Raw genomic sequence first — 10,334 nt, 5'->3', positions numbered from 1 at the left:
AAAAGCATGAGCAACTCTACAAGCCACTTTGGTACCCACCTCCTCCCCATCTCCTCTGTTGTTTCTGACTAGGTTATTGTCAGTTCCATCATTACTTATGATGCCTGCTCCATTCAATAAGGAGGTCTTGCTTCTTCCCTCTCTGCATATAGGCTGTACATGAAAAGATGGGGAGGTCCCAGAACAACGCCACACTCCCAAATATTACAAATGGAATAATAGTCCTACATTTAATACAGTGGTCCTCAAAGAAAGAAAGAAAACCATTAATGGTCATTCAAAATTTTATTTGTTGAAAGTCTGTATTGAGGCTCATTCTAAGTTTTTGTGTAATTGTAATATATTCAGTTGTTTAAACAAGAACACAGTATCAGGGTCATTTGTGTGATTAATAGGATCAGCAGTTTCTGGACCTGCCAGGAGTCATAAATCAAAATATTGAACAAAATAACCTGCTAGCGCATGTGGATATATAACGTATCTGACAAGCTACCATATATGGACGTAAGGGAAGTGCCTATACCCAGTTTCATTGTAATTAATTCATTCTTTGTTAAATAATTTCATGTCTGAAAAAAAAAATTGCAGCAATATTGCCATCCCTAAAGCCCCACTATGGCATGAAACCTGATCAGTGGCTTTTACTGCCAAATGTAAGAACTGTAGGAGTTTGCACTTGTAGCTGCATGTCAGCTGCCTGTGGTTCAGACAGTAACATAGTGTGCTGACACACAGGGCCATGAAAAGGATCATACAGTCCTTCCAGGAAAGCATACCACATACATGTGTCTGAGGTCTAACCTTTCCAGGCAATGTGACTATGTGAGTATGGGTGAGAGAGTTGGCTTGTATATAAGTACCTCTAAAACCAAAGAATTGAGATTGCAAGGCGTCCGTAATCCGCTCTTCATCTTTCTTCAAGGCTATATTCCTTCTTATTTGAATTTCTGATTAAACTGAAGTCGACTTCCATTATTTCTACTCAAGAGTTGTCTACCATATTGGACATGATATAGCAACTGTTTAGTAAGAAAGAAATGTGTCTCCTGACTGGGTGACAGTGGATCTGGAGGTTTCTGGGTCTCGCTGGGTAAAAACTGTTGCAAAAAAGGCGCTGAACCAAAAACCTCCCAGCGATTGCTTTGTAGTTTTTTTGTGTTTGTCTGCAATGACTTGCTGACTATTAGCATAAAAATGGAGAAGGTTCACTGTCAAAGTGAAAGATTTGCCTCAGTGCTGTGAGAAAACGTGTGACACAAACCAATTCCGGTTTGTGTCACACATTTCGCACTTTCACTACAGCTCAGAGAGCAGCTGGGCAATGTTTGTAGATAACTTCCATTCAGACTATGACTGCAGCAACATAGCAACAAAGCATTCACAAGGTGGTTTTTATCAACTGGTTGAGGAGTATACATCTTTCCCTTTAGACAAGTGGTTACCAGATTTTCACAGATTCGTCGTTTGGCCTGTTTGACTGGGGCCTTATTCATTTGATTATACATTTTCACCATGAGTGGTGGACAAGTTAATGTCTATGTTAAAGTCTATGGGTAAGCTCTAGTGCTCCCTTGATCTGTGGCCTCAGTGAAACACTCTAAAAGAATTTATCAAAAAAACTGCTTGTTTCAGGTCTTACTGACTACAACACAATATTCATTTAATAAATTATGGTTCCCAAATGAGCCAAAATAGACGATAAGTCAGACAGGTTGCAACCACGTAAGGGTACAGTGTTCCTCAGTCAATATGACTATTAGGTAAGGAGTGATCGCAGACTTTGTGAAGAACAGTTGATGAAACATGTCCCAAGTTTTGGAGCAAGACAAGTAAACTCTATGTTTTGTTCTTTATTGTTTCAGTTACACTGATAGTAAACGCCTTTTGTTGAATGAGTGTTACGGGGCAAACAAAGGGAGGGGGAGACGGGTAAGTAACAGACAGTTTAAAAGAGACTCGAGTTGTTGTATGTGTAGAGTGTTGCTAACAGGTTTTGACAGCATATGATCAAAGACCACAAGTTTAAAGATCAAAGCATCTGGACAGAGTTTATGATACTGTGAGAGGAATTTACAACTCTGGAAGTTATCACATTGATTATCGTTCTGTCTCCTATCTTATTTTGACATAATCAATAGGAATGAGCCCTTGGCCATTTTGACTGGCCAACAGCAACTGATAAGACATAGTATGGTCGATGTCTTCAGTGTTTTCTTATCCTGGTTTTTCAGTCTAAATGATTTTTATCTTTCCAAAATGTTCCTTGCATTGTTTGAGTGCTCCTCGTGACAATAGTGACACAATGAAGCACTCATCGTGTCACTGTATTAGTTGAGGGCTGATAGAATATCTTATCCTCGGGCAGTTTTTGCAGCATGGATACTGAAATATTTTTTCACCTTGTTGTCGCTTGTCCACAGTTTATCGCCTCCTCTGCAGCCAAAGATGTTACGTGAGTTATCAGGATCTCGTGCTGGTTGAACCGGGTTTTCTTGACACTTGACACTGACTAAATTTGAATAGTAATTTAGTATTAAGAAATAACAGCAGAGTATCTAGTCTCCACTCTAAACTCCTCAGAATGTTCCTTATTGAATGTAACCCTAAATAAAAGTTAAGATTTCATCAATATGTGCATCCATTTTTGAGAAAAGATACACAAAAAAGCAATTCCCTGGATTACCCACTGACATGCTTACACATTCAACTCATGCTGTGCCAAAAGTTCACACATGGGGTTTCTGTTTAGTTGGGCTCGCAGCCAGAGGACACACGCATGCTGTACACAGTGAACTATTGCCTAACAGGCTCCAACAGGAAAGCCTCTGAGTTCAGCACTAAGAAATATGAACCGTCAACCCCAGAAGGAATGAATGGGCTGTTTCAGATAAAAATTTGGATGAGCACAGCAGTGCAAGACTGCTGCACAATAGAAGATTTTTAGGAATAAGAGCAGGAAAAGACAGAAACGAAACAAAATAAAACATTTATTATGTAGACTAAGGATGGAGTGAATGGAGATTACAAATATTAATATCAGAAAATGTCAAAAACATGTTTCCTACACTCTAAAAACTATTGTTTAAGCTCAACAAAAAAAATTAACGCAACAGTTTCCATTACTCTTTTTGAGTTATGATAACTTATGTTGAAATTAGATTGAACCAACAAACTATATTGAGTTACGGGAATTAAATTATCCTCCATAATCAAAGGTGATTTTAATTACCATTTACGTAATATTTGGTAGCTTAAAAACATATTTTTAAGTTGTTTACTCATAAAAATTATGTTCCTCCAATTACTTTTTCCACATTATTTGAAATGATTTTTAAGTGTTATGTAATTAATTACAGCAATTACAAAAACAATTTTTTAAAGTTCATTATTTAAAATATTAAGTTGCTGATTTTCATCATTATTGTCATCATTTTAGCTTTCTCTTATTTTTTTTATTGTAATAGCTTTTAAGAAAGGAATTCATTCAACATTTTTTTTATCAAATAACTTTTTTATTTTTTAACAGTAGGCATTTCAACACTTTGTATTTAAAAAGTGAAAATAAACCAGAAATTTAGATTTATACCATCACAGCCAAGTTATAGAATATGCCTTTATGTATTTAACACCACAGAAACAAATGTGTTCAATTGGTAAAAAATCTACTTAGAAAACATTTTGTTGCAGTAATACTTCCATGCAAGTGTTCAGTAAATGTTAACTTTCAATGCCTACTAAACTTTACAAGATCTTGCATCTTTCTATTACACAATGCAGCAAACACCTTTAAGATCAATGTTACACATACAGGATTCAAAACAGTTAACAATTTTTGAAACAGAGTCAACATCTTTAACATAATGATGGTTCCATCAAGGTCAAGGAACAGCTTCTGAACAACTTCAAAAGTATATTTCAGATCCTTGCATTAGCTTAGATTGAGAGCATATATTATGCCCATGAGCAAAACACAGCACCTTGGGAAATTCTGGCCCTCCATGATTTTTGTTTCCTCCACCACAATGGTTGCAGTCTTATGGTTAGATCCAGGGGTGTACCGGTTACTGATGATGGCAGTTTTCATCACCTGCCTTAAGTTCTTCGGTGTCCTTGTAAAGCAAATTTTAAAAAATAGGTTAGTGAATTATAGATTAGACTTTTATACTTACTGAATCTTAATGAATTCAGATGATCAATGGAACACACACACACACACACACACACACACACACACACACACTGTTGAATTACTTGCACCAAACTCCATGAAAAGGTCCTCGTCCTTCTCTCCAAGGAATGTGATAAGGCAGCAGATGGCTACTTCTCTGCGTGTTTCAATTGTATTGTACTATTTAAGAAAAAATAAAGTATGCGTATAAACTACATGGGTGACTGCCAACAAAGTGCATTTTAAAGCTACCCAAAGTCTAAATAGTTGTCCTACCTCAAGAAGCATGTCCTTGATCTGCCTGATTCTCACTCCTTTAGCTCCTCCCCTTGATAAAATGACATCCATCAGTTTTGGGGTGCAATGGTCAAGTGTAGCCATTCAAGGCTTACAGTGGTTATTCTCTTGAACTCCTCCTTTATCTGTAGACCACACAAACAGAAGAATTAAACCTTGCAGACTATTAGCTATACTGCATTAATGAATGCTGTATTACATTATTCAAAGAGGATAGACATGATCTAAGGCTACCCCAAGTTTTGAGGGAACCAAAACAATCGTGGTGAAGACAAGGGAGACTTCCCCACCATAACCGTGGTGTAATCTCTAATGTTTTAGCAACCCTGTTTCTGCAGAGGTTTCGAATTTACACATTGTTCACTCCCAGCCCATTTTGTAAAAAATTAGATTAGATTAGATTAGATTAGATTAGATTAGATAGAACTTTATTAATCCCTCGGGTGGGTTCCTCTGGGAAATTCGATATTTATTTTTTTATTTATTTATTTTTTGTGTCCCAACTTAACAAAGCACTAATGACCCTAGATTATCACACTATACTAACTGCTTACATAAAGTCTTGCCAGAATAATGCTATTGGAATGACATTAACAATATTTCACACAACCTGATTTTTCAAAAAGAAACAAAGATAGCTGCAGCTCTTAAGATCAAGAACAATACTTACTTTAAGCTGTATCACAATAGTAACCAAAATCATTTACAATGTAATATTACATATAGGTCATGCAAATTTTATAAAGACATAAAATAGGTGAGCCAGGGGGGAAAAAGAAGCCTCTAGGTCATCCTCTGACAAAACTATTCACAGCTTAAAGGCTTCTAATTTTGGTAAAAAGAAAAACAAAATCAGCCTAAGATCGAAATTAGATTGCACTGTGTAGCAAAACTTTAACCACGCTTTTCCTAGCCACAGTTGCACTCTCTAGCTGAAGACTTTTGTCAAATGAAACTTTATAAGTCTTATCCTCTGCTGTGCTAAAGTTTAGAATGGCTAGCATTAGCCACATGTGGTAGTGCAAAGTATTTCCTTATCTGTATGAGCATCACATCATACACAAATCCACTACAGGTGACTAGCACAAATGCTTTGCTTTGGTAGAACTGTTATTTGTAAATGAAATGTTACTTACCTTGAAATGTCTTTTACAAAAGCTTGCACCATGCAACCCAACATGTGTGAATTTGCCCGGGCTAGTTAAGTCGGTAGGGGAGGGAATTTGAAATCAGAAGTTACAGTGGAAAAAGAATAAGTTATCTATTCAATTTCTTTAAGTAATTACAACTTGAATTTTATTTTAAACCCACTAACATTGGGATTTAATTTCAAATTACATATAAAATTAATTTAATGTAATTACCAACATTATTATTTCAACACAACCCAAAAAAATAAAGTTTGCAACTTAGAAGGTCTATCTTAATCAATAAATTAGAATTTTTATGTTGCACCCATGGATTTAATCAAGTGGTGGTAAAAGGCCTGATGAATTACTTTTTAGAGTGTAGAACTGATTTACCCTGGAATTAATAAACCACCCTTCCCAGGGTGTGTGTGCCTCATTAGCGGAACTACAAGCTTCAGTTCCTCTATGACAAAACAATGATGTCACTCAGTGCACAGTGGTCAAAGTTCAAAGGTTAGAAAGGGTATACAAAGTCTGTGTAACCTCACTGTGGCCTTTTTTAAGGAAGGCCGAGAACCTTGGTGTGTGAAAAAACCTGGCAAGGACCGAGTCTCTAACAGTATCATTCTACAGTGATATATCCTAACAAGTCCTCAAATCTGATCGGCCATAGCCACTAACAACAATCCACCAGTGTGTTTGTCTGTTTAGCTGCCTGCTCTGGTTTGTTTAACATAGCTTTATTTGTAAGGCACTTTTTAAAGTATAATACACTCTGAAAATAACTAAACTGGATTCATGCAACACTCTCAATCAACTTAGACTTCTCACATCACAGGCAATAAATTCAAATTATCCCATTTTGTTTTCTATGATGTTAGTTTGCCCTGAGACAGTGTTAAGCCCCTTTTCCATTGGTACCTACCCATATGGAAAAGATATATATAAATCTTATAAAGTTTGTATCTGTCTTGTGTGAAACTTGTATGAAAAGCATATAAGAGTGAAAACAGATATAAGATCCCTTGAAAAATTATATAATGAAACTTGTATGTTTTGGATACTTCCTAAAACAATATATGAAAGTAATGAGAAAGTGGCCACTTTCATGAGTAAATCATATATAAGTTTTTAATATTTCTTTTCCATATGGGTACTTGGATTGACTCTCCACAGCTCGCCACAGTTTCCAGTGTTTTCCATTAAGCCCTTTTTAGTACCTGCTTGGCCGGGGTTCCAAGCGATCCGACCAGGTACACAGCGTTGTTTTTGTAGCCTTTTCTCTCGTTGCCAGGTTTCAAAAATGGTGGTTTTGATTTTTATGAACGATTCGCTCTTAAGGCTCATTAAGTGACACCACTGACCAGCCAATCGGTGGCATGTGCTCTGAAAACGTCACATTCTTGCCTCAACGTCCATATTTGTTGTAGCATTTGTGTCACGTTTTAATTACAACACAGGACGTTTGGATGCATTGCTATGACAATAACCAGGCACATTAGGTGGTACTCGATTGTAATGGAAAACCAGTTGATCTGAGTCAAGTGGAAAGCTGTGGCAAGTCAATCCAAGTAGGTACTAATGGAAAGGGGGCTTAAATTTAGGCATTATCGAGTGATTTTGGTTGAGAACAAGATCAAAGTTCGGGTTAAGATAAACCTCTGCACAATATTAATGCACTCACTGAAGAGAATGTGTCACACGTTAAGGTAATGAGTGCAGAAGTGCTAAGAACTGCAGTTCTCCTAAAGAATTTGGTGTTCCCTTTAAAAGTGAGTCAGTCACCAGTGAGTAAAATGGCCAGTTTTACAGCAGAAACATGCAGCCTGGTGTAAAACCTGTTCTTTATCTCTTCTTCTTTTTGTCTTTCAGTTGGTCCCTGTTTGAGTCACCACAGCAGATCACCTGCCTCCATCTCACACCAACCCTCTCTGTTTCTTCCTTCACTATGTCCATAAACCGTTTCTGTAGTCTTTCTCTTCTCCTTCCGCCTGGCAGTTCCTTTGCCCCATATATATTCACTACTCCTCTTCTGCACAAGTCCAGATCATCTCAATGTTGCTTCTTTAAATTTGTCTCCAAACTGCTCAACCTGAGCTGTACCTCTGATGGACTCATTCTAATCCTGTTCCTCCCAACAAAAACAAAATCTGCACCTCCTGTCTTTTTGTCAGTGGCACAATCTTCAAACCATCATCACTCCGTATTATCTAACTAATTTATGTCATATCGTTAGTTCATGTATTGTAACTTATTAGGGATAGATACCAGATGGAGATATCAGAGAAAGACACAGCACTCAAAGAATGGAAATCTGTAAGTGAATTCTCTGAAAGATGATTTTTAAGTATTCTATTACTTGTTCTAATTATATTTAGAAACCAATAAGTTGGGGACAGAGCAAGAATAACAACCTGCAGCTAGCACTTCAAAAGCACACACGTGCTATCCAAACAAACCATGACGTCCACTGAGGTAAAAACAGGCATGAGCTCCTTGATATACAAAACAAACAAACCCAGAGTAAAGACACAGAGATCAGCATCCACTGTGTTCACGAGCAGAGTGCATGATCAACTGGATCCATCCGATGCAGAAACACTTTCCCTGCGAGTCCTGAGGTGTTTTACTGTAATCCGCAGTCTGTTTCATGTGTGCTCATTCAATTTCCATCAGGTAGTCATGTTTATGTGTGATTTCTATGAAATATATAAAATATCCTCAAAGAAGCGCTGACATGCTAATGCGGATGATGAGTTCTTGAAATAATTAAAATGATAACTACTTGTTTGCTTTGTGTTTCACACATGTACATGTTTAAATTACACAGTTTACACGGAGATTGTGAACTTGACCTTTGACACACTTAGAAAAAAAACACCTCACTGGTTAAGTTGTGTTGTAAACACTTTTATCTGTTTTCATCACAGCAGCCTTTTTTTCTGCCTGTTCCTCACTTTGGATGTGAAACAATTGAAACAGCTCAAACTGTGAAGGTCAAAAACATCTGTTGTTGAAATGCAGATGTTGCCTTTGCAATTTATAAGCCAGAATGCTGAATTGTAAAATTCAGGATATTCACATCTTGTACTGGTTAATAGTCATGTTGATGTTCTAATGTAGCTACATGCTTGTGCTGATAGTGTCTCTAAACCATGAGACTAGAAGGGTTAGGGATCATTGTCCTTGGCTGTCAGTCTTTGTCAGCTATCTCAGCCAGTTCCATGTATGAAGCCAAGTGGAGCTTTATACACTGCAATTAATGTTAAAACGTTTAACAGGGATGGGCCAGTGTCCAGTGGAGCTTTTTTCTTTTTCTGAACTCGCTGACTCTTTCCCCGTATGCAGCTTGCATTCCAATGATTGCACTTTGTAAATAATCACGACTGATGTAATTGTGTCCTTCTTTGAACTCTCTCAGGCAGAGGAAGTCTGAGAGCGTGTCTCTCTCAACATCCTTAGTGAACGTTCTCAACTTGTTTCTCCCTTTCCTTGACCACGTTTTCTTCATCATGTTTGGGTGGCTTTTCGTGTCCAGTATGAAATGCACTTTTTTCATCTGCCTGGGATCTTCCAGTTGCTTCTGCATGTAAATCAGCCCAGGAAAGTTTTCACGTTCTACATCTAAGCCTGTGGACTGCCACTGGATTTTGTTAAGCAGCGCTATACCTGAATACGCACTCCTTCACACAGTCTGGTGAGAGCGTTTGCACGCACAGTACTTCTTGGTGCAAGATGTAATGAAACATAAACAGTTTTCAGTTCATTAACTTCTGCTATAAAACCCTCTTCCTCCCATATTTGGCCATGATTTCTTTCCATCTGAGTTCACAAACATGCACATACAATGCTATTTGTTCAATATTGTTCAGGTACATTGACTCATCACGGGTAACTGACTATGCTGGAGCTGAACTGATATTCTGTATTTGCTAACTAGTGATGTTTGTTGCCAATTTTAAGGTCAGAAATACAATCACAAGGGTGATTGTATTTTTGGAGAGAGGCATATTATTATTAGCTTTTTAATTATCTCAGTTTTGTTTTTGAAATCTGAGATTAGAAGCTCTGATGTTATAATAAATTTCATTTAATTTGATTTACAACAACAGTCGCCTCAAGGCACCTTATACTGTAAGGCAAATAAGTGATAATAAAGACCCTAAAACACAGCACTCTTTCTGTTGGCCATCTGTGAATGGCTTCTTGCCACTTGCTGTTACCTGAACTGCCTCAAAACTACCAGCAGCCCTGGGGTTTGAAGATTTGAACCAGTTCTTAGAGCGACTGTTGCACTGCACTGCTGTCAGTTTTAAACAGCCTTTCACATGATCTTGTTTGCGTTGGTTTTACCCAGGTTTTTTCACTTTATGTCTCCTTGCTTGTACTCTCTCATTCAATCAGAATCAAAATCAGAATACTTTATTAATCCTAAAGGAAATTATGTGGGTTATAGTTGCTACAAGACAGAAAGATTACAGAGGTGGAATATATATGATTGACATTTGACTCTAACCTGTGAACAGTGTCATTTTCTATTTTACTGTAGACAGTGTTCAAAAAGGTGTAACTATTGCAGTCTTTACAATGTATTAGATGAAGGAGTTGTACAGGGAGATGGCCACGTGCAGGAATGACTTCCTGTGTCATTCAGTGGTGCTTTTTGGTAAACTCAGTCTCTTGCTGAACATGCTCCTGTGACTAGCCAGCACGTCATGGAGTGGGTGGGAGTTATTTTG

The 10,334-nt window shown here is 37.5% G+C and overlaps 1 long non-coding RNA gene across 1 annotated transcript; it reads right to left on the bottom strand.

Moving 5' to 3' along the window:
* Positions 1–3,384: 3,384 nt before the first annotated feature.
* Positions 3,385–4,921, bottom strand: LOC146709973 (uncharacterized). Its single transcript, XR_014920658.1, has 3 exons — positions 4,445–4,921; positions 4,252–4,348; positions 3,385–4,109 (listed from the first exon to the last, which is right to left on the bottom strand). It is a non-coding gene; the product is annotated as an uncharacterized LOC146709973 (long non-coding RNA).
* Between the last annotated feature and the right edge of the window lie 5,413 nt (positions 4,922–10,334).

This window comes from Copadichromis virginalis, linkage group LG5 (assembly GCF_057382275.1).
Source record: "Copadichromis virginalis isolate Kocher_CV1m ecotype Utaka linkage group LG5, C_Virginalis_male_GT1.1, whole genome shotgun sequence".
In the NCBI taxonomy this organism is placed as follows: Eukaryota; Metazoa; Chordata; class Actinopteri; order Cichliformes; family Cichlidae; genus Copadichromis; species Copadichromis virginalis.
The sequence above is the reverse complement of the archived record's forward strand: the minus strand, read 5'-3'. Positions and strand labels throughout refer to the sequence as shown.